General features: G+C 47.6%; 1 protein-coding gene and 4 long non-coding RNA genes across 5 annotated transcripts in view; 3 read left to right on the top strand and 2 right to left on the bottom strand.

Annotated features, from left to right (window-relative positions):
• Positions 1-1,855: 1,855 nt before the first annotated feature.
• On the bottom strand, positions 1,856-3,367 carry LOC120397970. Its single transcript, XR_005594106.1, has 2 exons — positions 3,317-3,367; positions 1,856-2,335 (listed from the first exon to the last, which is right to left on the bottom strand). It is a non-coding gene; the product is annotated as an uncharacterized LOC120397970 (long non-coding RNA).
• Positions 3,214-3,894, top strand: LOC120397974. The gene is made up of 2 exons (XR_005594113.1): positions 3,214-3,293; positions 3,632-3,894. It is a non-coding gene; the product is annotated as an uncharacterized LOC120397974 (long non-coding RNA).
• LOC120397966 lies at positions 3,633-4,874 on the bottom strand. Its single transcript, XR_005594104.1, has 3 exons — positions 4,599-4,874; positions 4,204-4,398; positions 3,633-3,878 (listed from the first exon to the last, which is right to left on the bottom strand). It is a non-coding gene; the product is annotated as an uncharacterized LOC120397966 (long non-coding RNA).
• Positions 4,279-9,275, top strand: LOC120376392. The gene is made up of 4 exons (XR_005587278.1): positions 4,279-4,364; positions 6,542-6,715; positions 7,331-7,398; positions 8,913-9,275. It is a non-coding gene; the product is annotated as an uncharacterized LOC120376392 (long non-coding RNA).
• A 7,420-nt stretch (positions 9,276-16,695) lies between these two features.
• CAPN5 (calpain 5) overlaps positions 16,696-18,277 on the top strand; it is a 131,999-nt gene continuing 130,417 nt past the window's right edge. Inside the window, exon 1 of the mRNA XM_039512069.1 lies at positions 16,696-16,895. The gene's annotated coding sequence lies outside the window, so the exon portion shown is untranslated. The remainder of the gene's footprint in view (positions 16,896-18,277) is intronic.

The raw sequence follows: 18,277 nt of genomic DNA on the forward strand, positions 1-18,277 counted from the left end.
TGCCCAGGTTGGCACCTTTTCTGATGGGATAGGCCCAGGCAGCATAATGAGCCTACAGCAATGAGCAATCAGGCTTGTGTCCTGAAGAAAAATCAGCCATTTTAGACAGGCTGGGACTGACTCTGGAGACACATTGTCACCCGTCCCTGCTTGAGCCATTTCCATGGGGAGCACATCCGTGTCTAGTAGCCTGGCAGCTGCAGGACCTCGCTACCCATCAGTTGTGTCCAGATGTGCTCTGTAGAGAGAACCATGGAGCAGGTGGTTCTGGAACAATTTTTGCAGATCCTATCTGTGGGAGCCCAAAGCTGGGTAAAGGATTTTTGGCCATCGTGTGTGATGAGGTAGTGGAGAGAGCAGAGGCCTACAAAGGCCAAGGGAGCTGAGTGGCATGCTAGGTGGGAAGTGACCCAACCTGGGGAGGCTGGGGGAAATGCTCAAGGGGAGAGGGTCCTGGATAGCCCTAGCTGTAGGGTTCAGAAGGGTTACCTCTCTCCTCCCGCAGTCAGTCTCACAATCTAGGGGAAATTCCCCTGGGGGTGACTAGGAATTCCTGGTAAGAGGTTACCAATGTGGAAAACCCAGGCATGTTGGGAGAGTGCCCATTAATGTAGTGAAACTATGCAGAGTGCTATTTCAGCCAAGGAACCCCTGCTGAGTTTTCCCTTAAGCGTATGTGAAGCTTGTCAGACCACCTTAGGGGAAGGACCACTCCTTGTGGCCTGGTGGGACAGGCATTCAAGCCGTGCCCTTCTGATGACTGGGAAGTGGGTGATGGCCCTGAAAAATGTGGGGCCCTGTGAATGAAGAGGAACAATCCCTGGGATAGAGAGTCAAAGAGGGGCAAATGGTGTGTTAGTGGAACTGGGTGAGCTCTAGGCACCTGGAGTGAGGCAGGAGAGGAGTGTTCTGTCCTGGCCCAAGATATGGCGGTGGGATTGGACCCAAGGACCACATACAGTGGGTCTAGCAAGCATCCTGAGGATTCTAGTGGCCACTAGGAGGCAGACACAACCTGATCCACAGAGAAGCGTCAGCTTTCCAAGGGACTGGAAAACTCCCGTGAACCATACATCGAGAGAGAATTTACTGTGTAACCTGCCAAATCTGCAGCCACTTGCGACTTCCCCATTGTCATTAGTATGCTGCTCACCATGGGCAACTGGAACCTCGCAGCAATAGTGGAGACTGAACTCAAATACTCCTGCTCTGGAAGCACAGAACCCAGCCACTTGGGCTCCCCAGGACCCTCTCCCATCAGAAAAGGTGCCAACCTGGAACTCTTTCCAGTCAACTCCTGCCTCCATTGTTAGCAGCAGAGGGGCTATGGCAGCTCTGATTTTCTTCCAGTAGAAGGCATGGGTACATACACACATTCTCTACTTCAGCGGTTTCAACGTGCATGGTTGAATCAGGATAATTGGTCTGTCTTGTTGCCTGAGCAGGTCCTGATGTCCAGCCCATGGCTCTAACCTTTAGACAGCAGTACCTTCTGTACTGGAACTACTGAAAGCATGAAATACAAAACAGGCCAAATACTTGGCTGGTGAACATTGCCAATTTTTACCACCTGAGTATCTGGCCCAAAATGTCCATGTGTGAAAGAGAAGGTATTTATGGCACACGTTACATTAGATAAGAGTCTGTTAATCACACTTCAAGCTGTTCATAAAATGCATCTTAATGCTATGTGGCCAATCTAAGGCAGAACTATTAATGCAATATTATATTTACATGCTATAGACCTGGCTTATTGTTAGAGTGGGACGCAACTTTGAAAAAATGCCCATTTTTTTTTAAAGCAACAGAGATATAGCAGAGCTCATAATTTCTAGTAAGATTCACTTTAGAAAAATGGCCTTCCCCAAGTCTTTATTATATCACTATGATGATGGGATAGCATTTTAAACAGTGACTTGTAACTTGAAGCAGAAGGAACTAGATAAAAGGCCAAATAAATTCTGATCTCAGTTACTCCACTGTAAATTCAGGAATTCCATTGAAGTCAGCACTGATTAACACTGATATGAGATCAGAATTTGTCCCGTTGTCACAGATAAGCTTGTTCTCTGCAGTCAGACCTAAGTGAAAAAGGCTCTAACTTATAGCTTTGCCTTCATAATTCTCCTTAGACTGTGGGTTGGTGAATGGCTGGTGAAAATGGAATTTTAGAAATCTCTTCGCTGGAAACTGAAGTTTTTCAAATAATGTTTTCCTGGAATCCCCGAGCAGTCCCTCTAGGAAAATCATCTGAAAGGCACTTGGCATAATTGCATTCAGAGTCAGCGTTTGTTAGGTCTGATTCTGATCCCTCGGTGATATAAATCACAAGCAACTGAAAAAAAGGACAAAATAAATAATTGGGTTTTTTATCCCTGTCTCCCTAAGTCGTGGGAGTGGAGTTAGTGATTTCTTTCCAATCATCTTGTTTATTATAGAAAACCCAGTGTTTGGCTATGATGGAAAAACTTATGGAAAAAAGAGGCACTGAGGAAATCTCTCCTGAAACTTTGTGTGGCACAAGCAGAGGTGGATTTAATCCAAGGCTCTCCATACTGATCCCTTTGTGATGGGAGGTCAGCTCAGTGAAGATGGGCTGATTTCCCACACTAAATATGGCCTGTAGATGGAGCCAGTTACTAGATGCAGCGGTGAGAGGAGTCCCTGATGTTGCCAGTCTTACTATAAATCAGCAAATTAGAAGCTTTTAGTGCTTGTTGCTCTTAACCCATTGAGCACTTAGATACCATGGTAACAGGTGGCTTAAACATACCTTGGATAATCTTGCCTATCTGCTTTCTTCCCACCTTCCTCACTAGCCTGTAATTGTTATCTCCAGATCCCCAGTGCTTCAAACAGCTACCACTGAATCCAACCCATGATGTTAACACATGTGCCTTGCTCTGGCATGGAGCCTCATCAGTGTTTCAGGAAAGATTAATTTTTATCATATGGATTGTTTTGAATTATTTAGTCAGGACACATGTGCACTCTGAGATCTTATCTGCTCACATTCTATGTTGGCCTAGCGTGAGGCTTATGACTGAACATTCATTTGTACAACTGACCATCCAGCACTGGTTATTTGTAATTCAGTCATTAGATGTTGTTTCCAGGATCCACTGCTAATGTTTTCAAACCTGGAAACTTTAGGGGCTTCTATGACATGTTGTGAAGATCGTTCCACGCTCTTGAAGCTTTAATGTCCATGTATAAAGATGCCACGTGCAGGCTTGCCTCATAGAACACATGAAGAACTGTGACTGGGATCTTTACTCTTAAGGACTGGAAATGTTAGTAATAACTGATACTTTACAAATACAAACCAACGATAACGACCGGCAACGTAGAAGCTCTGTTTGAAACATGAGAGCAGAGAGAGGCAGGAGGGGTGGCAGGTGGCGGTTACGGGTGTACACAGGATTTTTTTTTTTCTCCTCTCCTCTGCCTGCCTGGCAGGCAGGCCTAGGCTACCAACCCGACATCAAACCTGTTTGTGTTCGTTTCTGATTGGCACAAGCAAAGTTTACACCAAGTAGGGGAGCAGGTGCCTTAAAGTCTCTGCCCCCCCAAAAAAAGGTGAGGAAATGCATTGTCTTAGAATCAACACTGAATGACAAGGACTGGAAAGAACTGCATAATTGTTCATCAGCTAGGTTGCTGCACTGTATCCTTATTATAGTATGGAGGCAACTGTGGCAGAAGAGGTATTTTGTTCCATGCTCTCTCTTCAAGATCACAGCTGCTCTGCCTCCAGAGAGGGTGGAATAACTTTAATCTTCTTATGCTTGGGGTTATCCTTCTGTCCAGATATGGCAGTGCTGTGCTGATGTAACCTTTGGGCAGGCTAGAGTTCATTCACTGCCCATCTCCAGTGCCTAGAAAAACAAAAAAAACCAACACCCATAGAAAAGTAGCTGGAGACCAAGAGTTCAGTCTCTAAGGATTTTCAGCAAGGATTGCACAGGGTCAACCTCCCCACATTCAAGTCCCAAAAGGAACTAAAGAAATGAATTTAATTAAATAACTTTACAAAATCTTATGATAAAGAAACAATCTAATTTTTTCAGCATGACATGGCTATTTTATAATCCACAGACATTATCTTCAGTTATACATAAACAAAGAAAAATTAAAATCTGAACAGTTCAGTCCCCACAGAAACAGTGCGAAGAGTTTCCCAAACCCTTAGGTTTAGTTCACCTAAGTCTCAGAGTCTTTGATCACCAAATCTATACAGTCTGCTGACTCTAAAACATCTTCCCTCCATTTGCTTGTAGGAATCTTCAGTTGGAATCCAGGCAGACTCTTCCTCTGCTGAAATCACTGCTAGCCGGTCAGCTAACTGATTAACCAACCACTCAGTTAAGTCACAAGTGTATAGATTTAAAGAAAACCCTGTTGCAAGAAAATACAAGACTCAGAATAGCAAAATATAAATGACTCCCCATTACTACAATTACAGAAAAGTTGGTGACTCGCACTAGTTGAGACAATTTAACTAGAACAGTTTGGCTAAAATCAAAACAACATTCAAAGCCTACAATTAAAGCAGAAGAGGTTAATTTTCCCTTCCAGTTTCCCCTTGCTATAATTACCATTGTCCAGGCTTCCCTGTTGGAGGGTAACAATATCACTGACCGGCTGCAAAATGCTTCAGAGTTAGGGACAACAGCCTGCTTCCTGCTCCTGGGCTCAGCTTCTCTCAACTCACACAGGGCACGTGGCCTTCTGCAAAGCAGCTGCCCTGACCGCTTGCCCTCATGGAGTCTGACCCCAGCAATAGGGAACCTATTGGAGCAGACCCAAAATTAACCACAGCCAATTCCAGAAGCTTCTTGATGTGGAGTGCTTAATCTGCCCAGCAACAATGACCCAGACACAGCTCACTCCTACCTCCCCCAATGGGTCTCTTAAACAGATATCTCCCTATTAGGCATATAGGTTACACCTGAGTCCACTCTCCCATACAGCAGCATTTCCTGCTAGTGGGAGAGTGCCCTGGACTCACAAGAGGCTGATCAGCATGGCCAAGAGCAACAGAAAGACCTATTGAGGTTTTGTTCCTCACTCACTCTTAAATAAGCAGGCGGGAGGTCCTGCTTTCTTTCCTGCCTTTACCCAGTTATTTTTTCAAGGGGGTAGGTGGCCCACAGACCCACTTGTTCCAAAATTCCAATTCATTCACGTGACCGGGTGCAGGAACATGAACCGGTCCCCAGTGAATAAGAGGTTAACTCCCGTTTACCTCCGTTTGTGCAGGCGAAGAAAGGGAATGAGGGGCTGCTGGGGCGAATGCTGCTGGGAAGGTCACGCTGTGAATAGGGGTCATGGACCTGGCTGTGACCCGTCCCCTTTGATATTATCCTGCCTGGCTGCATAAAGTTACAGGCTGCTAGAGGAAGTGAAGCCATGCCCAGGAGAAGACACCTGGGGTTAACAGCTCCGGGGGAGTTAAGATATCAGTAGCTGCGCCATGAAGTGGGCAGCTGGGTTGCCAAGGCTCAAATCCTAGAGAGCAAAAAGACCACAAACAATTAAAAGGACTCCCTGGGAGCAAGGGGGCGGGGGTCGAGGGGCCATGGCACTCCTACTTCTGGAAGTGGACGGGCCAGGCCCCCTGCAACAGGCCTGGCCCCCTTCCCCCTGATGGGGGAAGGGGGCCAGAATCTGGAGCCCAGATTCTGGAGCCCATCCTGGGTAAAAGTGGCCCGGGGAACGTGGGCAGCTGTGGGGGAGCTGCAGACCCTCCACCTGGCTGGGGAAGGGGCCAGAGCAGCCCCCGGCCCACGTCCCTGCCCCCGGGACCCCTGCCCAGGGCAGATGGAGGGTCCGCGGTTCCCCACAGCTGCCTGGGAGGCTCTTATCATGGCCCGGCTGTGGCTTCTTGGCCCCTCAGGCCAGGCCAGAAGTCGGGTCGGGGTAAGAACCACGCGGGCAGGTGTGGGGAGCCAAGGACCCGCACCTGCCGGGGGCAGGGACACAGGCTGGGGGCTGCTCTCAGGCCCACCCACTCCTGGCAGGTGGAGGGGCCCAGGCTCCCTGGCCCAGGTCTGGCTTTTAGCTTGGCCAGAGGGCGGGGCCTCGGGAGGAAGAGGAGGGGCAGGGGCGGGGCCTTGTGCCCCCCCACCCCACTCACACACACACTTAGGAAGACTCCATTGTCCTGGGGGGAGGGGGCAAGTTGTCAGCAACTGCCTGTGGGGGGGGACACTGAGGCTATATCTACACAGCAGCTGGCACCGTGCGTCCCAGGGTGGATAGACAGTCATGGGCTAGCTGTGCTTGAGTTGGTGCACTAAAAATAGCAGTGTAGCTGGGGTAGCCTGAGTAGAAACCTGTCTGGATCCCCTGGGTACGTTCTCGGGAGCTAACCTAAGCTGTAGCCTGTGCTACCCCGGCTAAATTGCTATTTTTCACACCCCTGAGCAACGGAGCTATGCCAATATAACTTTTCAGAGTAGACCAGCCCTTAGGTTGCAGTTGTTTTCTTTAATAAACTCTTCTATTTAATATGGGCTATGATTCCCTGTCATGACAGGCACTATGTAATGCAGGGAGAAGATTGCTGACACCAAACTGCTCTTAAGTCTACCCAAAAAAAGGCAGAACAACATCCGAGAGCTGGGAACTGAAGCAATCACAACTGGAAATGAGATGCATGTTTTCAACAATTAGAGTCATTAACCTCTGGAACGGCTTCACAAGAGATGTGGTAAATTCTCCATCATTTGGAGTCTTGACATCAAGATTGGATGTCTTTCTGTAAGACAATCTGTTGTTCATCCACAAGTTCATGGGTTCGTTACAGAAAGCACTAGGCGGAGATCCATGACTTGCATTACGCAGGAGGTCAGATTGATGATCATAACAGTCTTGTCTATGAATCTTTCTCTGCACTGGCTGGGGGCCAGAAATTTCATTGCTCATCCAAGAGCTGCTTCTAACAAGATGCTTTCCTTGCTGCGGTTTTCTGGCCTTTGCATGTAACTCTCTTGCTCACTTGGTCCTGGTGGCATCGGTGGAGAAAGCAATTAATCCGTTATCTTTGCCATGAGTGATGCAACATCACCTGGAATGACCTGGCCTAGCACTTAGTTTTCTTAAACATCTATTCTTGACAGCAAATAATTCAGAATCAGGCAGGTGACAAGCTCTAGAGGGGGAGTTGTTTAAATAATCAGCAATAAATACATAAATCCCTCTGCCTCGGCATGTCTAGCGTTCTCATCAGCAGAGTGTCTGCTTAAATAGATCAAGTGACTAGCGAACTGTGCTGCTTCCTTTATAGCTAGAATAAAATAAGTTCTGCGCTTCCCCTGTTTTACAGCCTCCATCACCAGCGTATTGAAGCACCTCACCATCTTTAATGGATTTATCCTCACAACACCTTGCAAGGTAGGGCAGTGCTATTATCCCCATTGTCTAGATGGGGAACTAAGGCACAGACGCTAAGTGACTTGGGCCAAGGTCACATAGGAAGTTTGCAACAGAGCAGAGAATTGAACCCAGATTGCCCAGGTCCTAGCCTAGTGCCCTAACCACTGGACCATCCCACCAATGGTCTATGGGGTTTTATTGAGGCAAACAGCTCAGTGAGCGTCAGAAGTATTTTTAACAGTGAGGATTAACCGTCGGAACAAACTACTAAGGGAAGTGATGGATTCTCCATCTCTTGATGTCTTCTGATCAAAACTGGATGTCTTTCTGAAAGAGGTGCTTTATTCCTTGGCCTGTGTAATGCAGATAGCCAGACTAGAAAATCTAATCATTCCCCCGGCCTTAAAATCTATGAACGAAGACCAAATACTTGTGGCTGAAATTCACCCCCTGTGCAGAAGGCCCTGCTTTGAGAACTTAAATGGTGCACAGATCTTGTGCTGGCCCTCTGCATGGGTGAATTTGATGGCACATGAAAGCTAGATAGCTACATAATTGCTAAATGTTAGTATTATTTACTGGGGGTGTGGTTTTTGAGATGCGGACAGATGTCCCTTGGGACTGGCTGGAAAACACAAACATGCTTAATCTGTACCTTAGCGGGGTGCCAAAAAGGGCTGGAGATTTATAGAGATAACAAAACCAGCCAGAGATACAATAGCAAAGGTTTAAACAAAACCAAAATACAAAACCAATGGGACAGGATTTTCACAAGTGGCTGGTGAGTTTGGGTGCCCAGCTTGAGTCTCCTCAAAGGGGCTTGATTTACTGACAGAGCAGGACTCTTGCCCTCAGAAAACCAGGCCCCTTTACGGTGTGTGAAGTAGCATCAAGATACCCAAGATCACTAGTTGCTTCATCTTGGCCCAAGAGTTTTGGAAGGGCTATAAACCCACAGGGCATAAACCAACCTCCAGCTAATGCGGCTTAAGAGGAAACGTCCCTTGTGCGTAGGAGTGACAGAATTAACTGTCACCGGATGGTAAAAAACTCACGACCAAGGCCCGGATTCTCAAAGATATTTATGCTCCTAACTTCCATTGATTTCAATAGACATTAGGAGTCCCAATGCCTTTCAGGATCTGGTCCCAAGTACACCGAGAAGCAGCAGTAGGTAGTGGACTACCCCAGGAAATCAGGAGTAGGGTCTGGTATAACTACGTCGCTCAGAGCTCCTGAGTGACGCAGTTATATCAACCTACCCCTCAGTATAGACAGCGCTGCATGAATCGGTGGGAGAGCTTCTCCCATCAACATAGCTACCTCCTTTCGGGGACATGGATTAACTATGCCGATGGGAGAAGTTCTCCCATCAGAGTAGTAGCATCTTCTCTGAAGCGCTACAGTGGCACCACTGCAGCGGTTTAAGTGTGACCTGCCCAAAGTAAATCCCATCTTATGCTACCAAGCTCTCTGGGAAAGTGAGGAGCCTCTGTTTCACAACAGATTATTCCATTCATTCTTCACTGCAGGGTTCTGGTGCCTTCCTCCGTAGCCTCTGGTGCTGCCCCCGTCGGAGATGGGATATCCGACGAGGTGGTCCCTTGACCTGATCCAGAATGGTAATTCCTATGGCAGTGCAGGGCCTGGTTTTCCTCTGTCGTACCAGTGTCGTTCAGAAATAACTCCCCTAAGCCAACGGAGTGACACTGCTCTAAAACAGCTGTGAGGAGACTCAGGCCTTTGGGGCTCTTGCTATGACCCCAGAGCCAACAGGGACAACAAATATTTATTCAGGGAATAAAGAAGAAACCTGATTCCTCGATTCTTTAAACTCCCTGAAACAACAGTGAAACGCCCTTGTATTTGCTGAATGAATCACTTGCTGACTACTACCCCTCTGCCTTATCTCATGTCTGGGCTTAACTCTGGTTTTTCCCTATTACTGCTATTAATCCCTTTTATGGGTTAGTGTTTAAGTGATCATATCTCTTCCCATTCCCTACTGAATAACATTCCAGCATCTTCACTTGGCCTCTTTGTAGGCACATTTGCACATTGCTCCAGAGTGACAGGACATCACGATAATTTTCATTTACATGTTATTTATATTGTCATAGTGCCTAGGCATCCCTTTCATGGACCAGGATCCCAATGCACTAGGTGCGGTACAAACTACTCCTGAGGGGATTCTGTGCCACTGCGCGGGCGCAGAATTCAGGTCCCTCCGCAGATTTCTTTGCTTCCCTGCAGAAAATGACAGGGAAGCAAAGGGAAGCCTCAAGAGCTGTCATGCGCCCACATGGCTTCCGGCGTCCAGAGCAGCGGGGCTGAGGATGCCCATGGGTGCAGTTTGGGGGAGGCGTTGCCTCCCTGCCCCATTCTAGCACCCTGGCATGTGTCTATCTTCAAGCAGGGGAGACGTCTTATTGTCTTGGATGGGGCTGTCATGTTGAATAGGGGCTTGAGTGCAGTTCCTGCTTTAAGATTTTAGGAGTAGGCTTCAGGGAGGCGCCAGTGGCTTTTCTCAGCCAGAAGCTCGTCCTTCTCAGTGGGATATTCCGGGAAAAAGGCTAAAAACAAAAGACTTGACATTTCAGAACAAAACCTCAGACGTGTGTGTATATCATTTTTATTTATTTGTTTTGCCAGTGGGAGGATGGGGACACAGGGAAAGAGATGATGAGTAGGATCATAGACTCTTCTTTACTTTCCAAACCATTTCTACAGTGGGATAGTCTCCTGCAAAAAGAGATGGAAGCTCCATTGCTTGCCATCTTTAAAACTAGAGTGGACAAGACAAGACTGAATCCCACTTCCACTTAAATCAGTGGCAAAACTTCCACCAAGTCCTGGGTTGTTGATGTGCTGCACACTATGGCTCCTTGAATCAGAAAGATCTGAGTTCTCTTCTCACCATCATTGGAAAGATTTCACTTTGGATACCTCTTGAGGTGGCAATCTCCATTTGCTGTTAGCAGCATAGGACCTACGACATAGAGGAAAACCATCTGATTTCATCCAGCAGAGGGCAGTGGTAGCCTGTTCATCACAGTATGCCGTTTGGAACAATCCTGCTCTGGCTGAGATCTAATCTCATTCACTTATAATGTTTTTACTGATGCTTTATTATAATAAGTCATTATTTATAATAGTAAATGACTCTTATACCGTGCTATTCATCAGCAGATCTCAAAGCACTGAGGGAGGGCGGTATCATTATCCCCATTCTGCAAGACAGGGAAACTGAGGCACAGAGCAGCAAAGCAACTTGCCCAAGTTCAGTAGCAAAGCGGGGAATAGAACCCAGACCTCATGAGTCACAGTCCAGTGCTCTCTCCTCTAGGCTTCACTGCTGCCCATATAATGCTATTCATTGGGTTACTTTTTGTAGATGTCGTAAAAGGGGTTTTCTGTTTCTTATTTCTCTGATTATTATGGTGGTGGCAGCTGGAATCCATTTAGTACAGCTACGTGGGCTAGAAAGTCCAGTCTAAGGCTCTGCCTTACAGCTAATGAAGTGGGAACCAGTGTCTGGCAAGAGGATTATGTTGGCAGATTCCAGATTTTCTGGGATTGTCCCACAAGCACTAGTTGTGGCATTCATGGGGCACCACAATCAACTTCAGGACCTGGAATCATAGCCCAGCGTTGTTAAGAGTGGAAAGCTGGAATGTCGTTGCCTCGGTGATGCTGTTCAGGCTGCCCAGTGCTTGTCCTTGGAGCGCCAGTGCATCACTACTAACAGCGCCCATGCATCACTACTACAGCAGATAAGGCAGCCTGCTCTCTAGCAGTCCTGGATGTTAGTCATAAAGAAAGACCACAGACTTGGTTCATGACATCTGTTTCTTACCTCCCCTTGTTCCTGATCTCTGGGACAAAACATCCCTATTTGTTATTCTGTCAGAACACTTTATCTTGTTCTAGATTGGGATGTATCTGTACTAGCTGGAATATATTGACGTAAATATCTAGTGCCTAGTGCACTAGAGGCAACTTTGCCAAGTTCCTGTACTGAACAGAGAATTTATAAGCATTTGCTTTAATACGTGGCCTGACTTGGGTTCAGGCCTCAGATCTTGCACTAGGCCCCCTACTCCAGGCTCTGTCTACTATACCCGTTACCAGCCCTACAAGATAGTACTAGCTCCACTCTGTTCTGCAGTGAGTGGGTGTGTTCTCATGGTTGTATTCATTATCCTCCACCATTGGGGTATATTTGGGTTCTTGGGCTGTCCATTTTCATATAAGCTCTGCAAGGCTGCTCTGCCTGTGCAAACATCCCGACATGACAGGCGAGTTTCTTAGTGCTGGTTCATTTGCAAACACTTTGTCCAAGGAAGGTTGGTCTGGTGGCTAATACGCTGGGCTGGGATCAGTTTCTGCCTCTGCCATCCCTGACTTTGGGCAAGTTGTTTAGTCTCTCTGTGTCAGTTCCCCAGCTCTAAAATTGGGGTGATAATCTTTCCTTCCTCCCGCCCTTTGTTGGGCTTGTCTGTTTAGATTGTAAACTCTTGGGGCAGGGAGTGGCACATGCTATCTGTTTATACAGCACAAAGCCAGATGGAGCCTGCAGTTGGTCCCATAATACCAATGCAATAATAACTTTCCACTGCCAGTGAATCACTGGTGGAATTTGCAGCCTTTGCCCATGTGCTGGATCCCCAATTACTCCCCTTCTTGTATGATCCTGGTTTTATGCGAGATTTTGGGCTTCCCTCTCCTGTGTATCCTGCAGAGATCACCCTGTGTTCCTGCCTGGGCGTGCTCTCCATAGAAATGTAGGGCTGCAAGGGACCTCAAGAAGTCATCAAGTCCAGCCCCTTTGGCTGAGGTGTAGGACCAAGTAAACCTAGACCATCCCTGAGAGGTGTTTGTCCAACCTGTTCTTAAAAACCTTCAGTGATGGGGGATTCCACAATCTCCATTGGAATCCTATTCCAGAGCTTAACTACCCTGAGGCCATGGCTACACTTGCAAATTTGCAGGGCTGCAGCAGGGTGTGAAAACACACCCTCTCCAGCGCTGCAAATTGCGGCGCTGCAAAGCGCCAGCCTGGCTCCCAGCCTGGCTCCCAGCGCTGTACGTTATTCCCCACAGGGAGGTGGAGTATGGACAGCGCTGGGAGAGCTCTCTCCCAGCGCTGGCGCTTTGACTACACTTAGCGCTTCAAAGCGCTGCCGCGGCAGCGCTTTGAAGTGCAAGTGTAGCCATAGCCTTAGAAAGTTTTTGCTAACATCTACCCTAAATCTCCCTTGCTGCAGATTAAGCTCATTACTTCTTGTCTTACCTTCAGCGGCCATGGAGAACAATTGATCACTTGTTGGATTAAAAGTAATAATTAATACATTTATGTTGTGGAAAAAGTAAGAAAGAATGATTCCAGAACAGACTCTGGCTTTGGCCTGACCATTAGAAAGAAGTCTGTCTCTCAGCCTGCTCTCTCAACCTGCTGAGTTTGTGCTAATTGAAACAGGCCTGCCAGTTTGCAGTCTATGCTAATTGTAGAAAAAACATTCAGAGACAAAGAGTTTGTCCTAAAAGTGATAAGATAACAACACATTACAGATGTTTTTTCTAAACTCAGGAACAAGATTTGTTGTTCCTCCACTTTTACATTCCTATCTTGCTTGTTTTCTTTTCATGTGTGACATGTGGCATGGATAGATTCATTGGAGTCTGTCATGCCCCAGTGATTTGAGAATAGTTATGTTAAGTGAAATAGGGTGTGATTGTAACTGTATGTTTGAATGAGTAATAAAAGGTTGAAGTGCCAGCCTAATAAATAATAAATACCCAGGAACATTCAGCCGCAGAATGCACAGGATGGAGATAACCAGATGACCCCGTAGGGCAAATCGGAATCCATCCCCAAGGACGGAAAGAACTAGATAACAACAAGCCGTCACTGCATGATGAACTATCACTTCAAACGTGAGAACAGTGATTGATTATCACTTCAAATGTGAGAGCAGCATAACAAAGCAAACCCTATAGATATGAATGAGGATGAATCCCTATAAAGACAGACTCCGAAGACTGAGAACTTTGAGTCTGGTTCTGCAACCACCCTCCAGGAGCATCGGATGCGCATAATCTGACAAGACTCGGCTCCATCCTCATGTCCAGGCCACCTGGCCAGTGGCTTGGCACGAGCAAATCTAAGGCTGGTAACTATGATAACAACCTCGCAGAACCTGTGTGTGTATGAATGAATGTGTGAATGAATGTGAAATTGAATGGAATGTTATAGCTATAACTGACTGCTTACTATGATCCTTTCTGTATTCACAATAAACGTGGCATTTTGCCTTATCCCTTTAATAAGATCCTGCTGGTTTTTATTTTATTGGTATAACACCTCGATCTGCTGGCAATGCTCCTACTAATGCAGCCCAATATGCGGTTAGCCTTCTTGGCAACAAGGGCACACTGTTGTCTCATAGCCAGCTTCTCGTCCACTGTAATCCCTAGGTCCTTTTCTGCAGAACTGCTGCTTAGCCAGTTGGTCCCCAGCCTGTAGCAGTGCATGGGATTCTTCTGTCCTAAGTGCAGAACTCTGCAATTGTCCCTGTTGAACCTCATCAGGTTTCTTTTGGCCCAGTCCTCCAATTTGTTTACGTCACTATGGATCTTACCCCTACCCTCCAGCATATCTATCTCTCCCCCCAGTTTAGTGTCATCTGCAAACTTGCTGAGAGTACAGTCCACACCATCGTCCAGATCATTAATGAAGATGTTGAACAAAACCGGCCATAGGACAGACCCCTTGATACCGGCTTGATACCAGCTGCTAACTAGACATCGAGCTGTTGATCACTATCCGTTGAACCTGACGATCTAGCCAGCTTTCTATCCATCTTATAGTCCATTCATCCAATCCATAGTTTTTGAACTTGCTGGCAAGAATACTGTGGGAGACCGTATCAAAAGCTTTGGTAAAGTCAAGATATATCACATCCACCGTTTTCCCCATATCCACAGAGCCAGTTCTCTCATCATAGAAGGCAAACAGGTTGGTCAGGCATGACTTGCCCTTGGTGAATCCACGTTGACTCTTCCTGATCACCTTCCTCTCCTCCAAGCACTTCAAAATGGATTCTTTGAGGACTTGATTGATGATTTTTCCAGGGACTGAGGTGAGGCTGACTGGTCTGTAGTTCCCCGGATTTTTCTTCTTCCCCTTTTTTAAAGATGGGCACTAGATTTGCCTTTTTCCAATTGTCCAGGACCTCCCCTGATCACCACGAGTTTTCAGAGATAATGGCCAATGGCTCTGCAATCTCATCAGCCAACTCCCTCTGCACCCTCAGATGCATGAGATCTGGCCCCATGGACTTGTGCTCATCCAGCTTTTCTAAACAGTCCTTAACCTGTTCTTTCACCATTGAGGGCTGCTCAGCTCCTCCCCATACTGCGCTGCCCAGTGCAGCAGTCTGGGAGCTGACCTTGTCTGTGACGATCGAGGCAAAAAAAACACTGAGTACTTCAGGTTTTTCCAAATCATCATATCACTAGGTTGCCTCCCCCATTCAGTAAGGATCCCACACTTTCCCTGACCTTCTTCTTGTTGCTAACATACCTGTAGAAACCCTTCTTGTTACCCTTCACATCCCTTGCTAGCTGCAACTCCAATTGTGCTTTGGCCTTTCTGATTACACCCCTGCATGCTTGAGCAATATTTTTATACTCCTCCCTAGTCATCTGTCCAAGTTCCCAATTCTTGTAAGCTTCCTTTTTGTGTTTAAGCTCACCAAAGATTTCTCTGTTAAGCCAAGCTGGTCGCCTGCCATATTTGCTCTTCTCTCTGCACATTGGGATGGTTTGTTCCTGCGACCTCAGTAAGAGGAAGACAATTAACTCCTGTATCTTACATGCACCCCACTCCTGTTAATACACCCCAGTATATTAGCTTTTTTTGCAACTCAGTTCAATTTGTGATCCACTATAGCCCCGGCTCCCAATCCTTTTCAGCAGTGCTACCACCTCGACAGTTATTTCCCATTTTGCAGGGTGGATAACAATCAATGATTTAAAAAAATAAAATAAAAAAAATTGGATTTTTTTGATAAAATGCTTTTTGAGGAAGAAACCTATTTTAAGATAGTTTTAATTGAGATACATTATAGCTCAATGATATCTCATCATGGAATAGGGATTATAAATTCTAATTCTATACTATGAGACAATATATTCATGGAATGTTTAAGAAAAGTTTTGTAAACGAGTTCCAATAGTTCATGGATTAGGGACCCAATCTTATGGGGTTCCAGGGGCTTCTGGATAGATTATTTAGGTTAAGCTTTCTATCTATCCAATGGGACTCAGTGCTAAGTCTAGAAGATACCATCAGAGATGCTTAGTTTTGCAGTTCTCAAACTGTGGCTTTGTGTCTCCAGAGATAACGTGCTTGTTAACAGCAAAAATGTTTTAAAATAAATAATACATAGAGGTGAGAAATAACAGACCTCAACCCTATTGTCCCTCTGCAAATGTGTGTGCATAGAGTCAATCCTTTACCTCTCTCTAAAAGTGCAAAGTTTCCAAAAGTTCAATGAATAAAAGCTTGGTGGGGGCAGAATAGACCTGGACAAGGAGAAGTCTGGAGATAAATGTGAGGAGGGAGAGAGAGGCAGTAGAAACAAAAGTGCAACTGTTTGAGCAGCATATTCCAGAATGCACTTTTCTGTGGCAATCCATGATTAAATCAAGTCATCCTGACTAGTGATTGAAATCAAACCCACCCTGCCATTTTGTAATTGTGCATCACATTTTTTTCCTTCCTAAGTGCAGCACCTTTCACTTGCGTTTTATTGAATCTCACCGTTCAGCCCCATTGTCCCATTTCTCAGGGGCATTTTGAATTGCAATCCTCTCCTCCAACAGACCTGCAGCCCCTTCCCGTTTGCTGTCATGTGCATACTTTAGAAATGTACACGCCACTGAATTATCCAAGTCATTAATGAAAACAGTGAATAGTCCTGCTTCAGGACAAACCCCTGTGGGATCCCACCACATCCTTCCCCTTTGGCAGCAAACCCACGAACGACTCTTTGAGTCCGGCCCTTCACCCTGCTGTGGAGACTGCATCTAGATCTCACTTCCCTAGTGTGCCTGTGAGCATGTCACGTGGGACGGTGCCAACAGCCTCCTGAACTCAAGTTTCAGTGCATCTCCCCCACTTAAACCCCCCAGCCTGGCGACTTTAAATTCCAGCTCCGAACAGCTGTGAAAGGGGGGAATCACTGTCCCAGCCCCCCCTTGCTGCAGCAGATCCCCCCTGCACAGAGAGACACACACGGGCTAGGCTCCCTCCCTGGGAACGAGTCTCAGCCAGCGCAGGCGCAAGCTGCCTCCCCACCCCCGTGGCAGCCCCTCCCCGTGGGGGCCGGGCGGCGCTGCTGCCTGGAGCGGGCACGCAGCCTTGCCGCGGCAGAGCGGAGGCAACATCTGGCCGCCGCTGGGTGCTCTGCTGCGGAAGGAGCCGCTCTCGGGCCGAGCCCAGCCGGCAGGTGAGCTGCACCGCGGGGGCGGGCTGGGCATCAGAGCCAGGCGCCCAGCTAGGAGACCGCACCAGTGGGGAAGTGGCATGGAGATTGAAGGGGTTGCTGCAGGCGCCAGCGTGTTTCCATTTGCATGGGGTGTTCCTCCCCCCCCCCGGCTAAAAATCCTCCTCCAGGTGTGTGTGTGTGTGTAGGTAGGGGGGTGAAATCCTCCTCCAGGTGCAGGGGTGTGTGTGTGTGTGTAGGAGGGTGAAATCCTCCTCCAGGTGCAGGTGTGTGTGTGTGTGTGTAGGAGGGTGAAATCCTCCTCCAGGTGCAGGGGTGTGTGTGTGTGTGGGGGTGAAATCCTCCTCCAGGTGCAGGGGTGTGTGTGTGTGTGGGGGGGGTCCCTTGCTGCTTTGCGGGGGATATGGCTGGAAGTGGTGGGAGGGGGATGTTTTCCCACAAAAGAGCCAGTGTTCGAGGCGAATGAAGAGGGAAATGCGGAGTCTGGTGCCTGCCTGGCTCCATGTGGGGAGGGGAGCATCTCCCCCTCCCCCTGCCTCGTGTCTATTCTTCTGCGGTGGGTTGTGGGTTCTCAGGTTGGGTTTCCATGTGTTCCCAAGTTTGCAGCGTGCCTGTCACGCCGCAGGAGCCACAAGGAGCGGCAGAAACAACAAGGAGTCCGGTGGCACCTTAAAGACAGATTTATTTGGGCATAAGCTTTTGTGGGTAAAAACCCCACTTCTTCAGATGCAGGCAGGTGTTCTGCCTCCTCTCTGGGCTCTGGCAGGCTGGCGGGTGCTGGGTTAGGGTCTTTACTTGAACTCTCCTGTCAAACTGCACGTCATTTCACCTTTGCCTGGGACCCAGGCAGATGCAGAGCAAGAGAACTTGGAGTAAGTGGCTTTGCTGGTGTTTGCACAGGGATTTCATATGCACACCTGGCTGCCGGAGCCTTTGCCAAATGTAAACACAGTATCGACTACCTACAGGAGGCAATAGCCATCACCACACCAGCCACACCCAGCTGGACTGCAGAACTCAAGGAGTCGAGTGGTGAGGGGCAGCAGTTCTGAGTGATGATGGGGGAGAGGTCCCAGAGCTGAGGGTCCTCTGCTGATGAGAATCCCCTGCCTCCAGAGGTCCCCAGTTCAGGAACGCTGCATAGCTAATTAAGCACCTAACTTTAAACACGAGTATTCCCACTCAAGTCAACAGTGCTCATGTGCTTCAAGTTAAGCAGCTGCTTAAGTACGTTGCTGAATCGGGGCCTTAGCCTCCTGGGTCCGTCTACACAGCAGACACACCGCTAAGGCAGGGAGTTTGAGAGCCCACCATGGGGGTACAAATAGCAGTGCAGACGTTTGGACTCGGGCTGGAGCCCAGGCTCCGAGACCCTCCCCCTTGGT

The sequence above is a fragment of the Mauremys reevesii genome, linkage group 1 (assembly GCF_016161935.1).
Source record: "Mauremys reevesii isolate NIE-2019 linkage group 1, ASM1616193v1, whole genome shotgun sequence".
NCBI lineage: Eukaryota > Metazoa > Chordata > Testudines > Geoemydidae > Mauremys > Mauremys reevesii.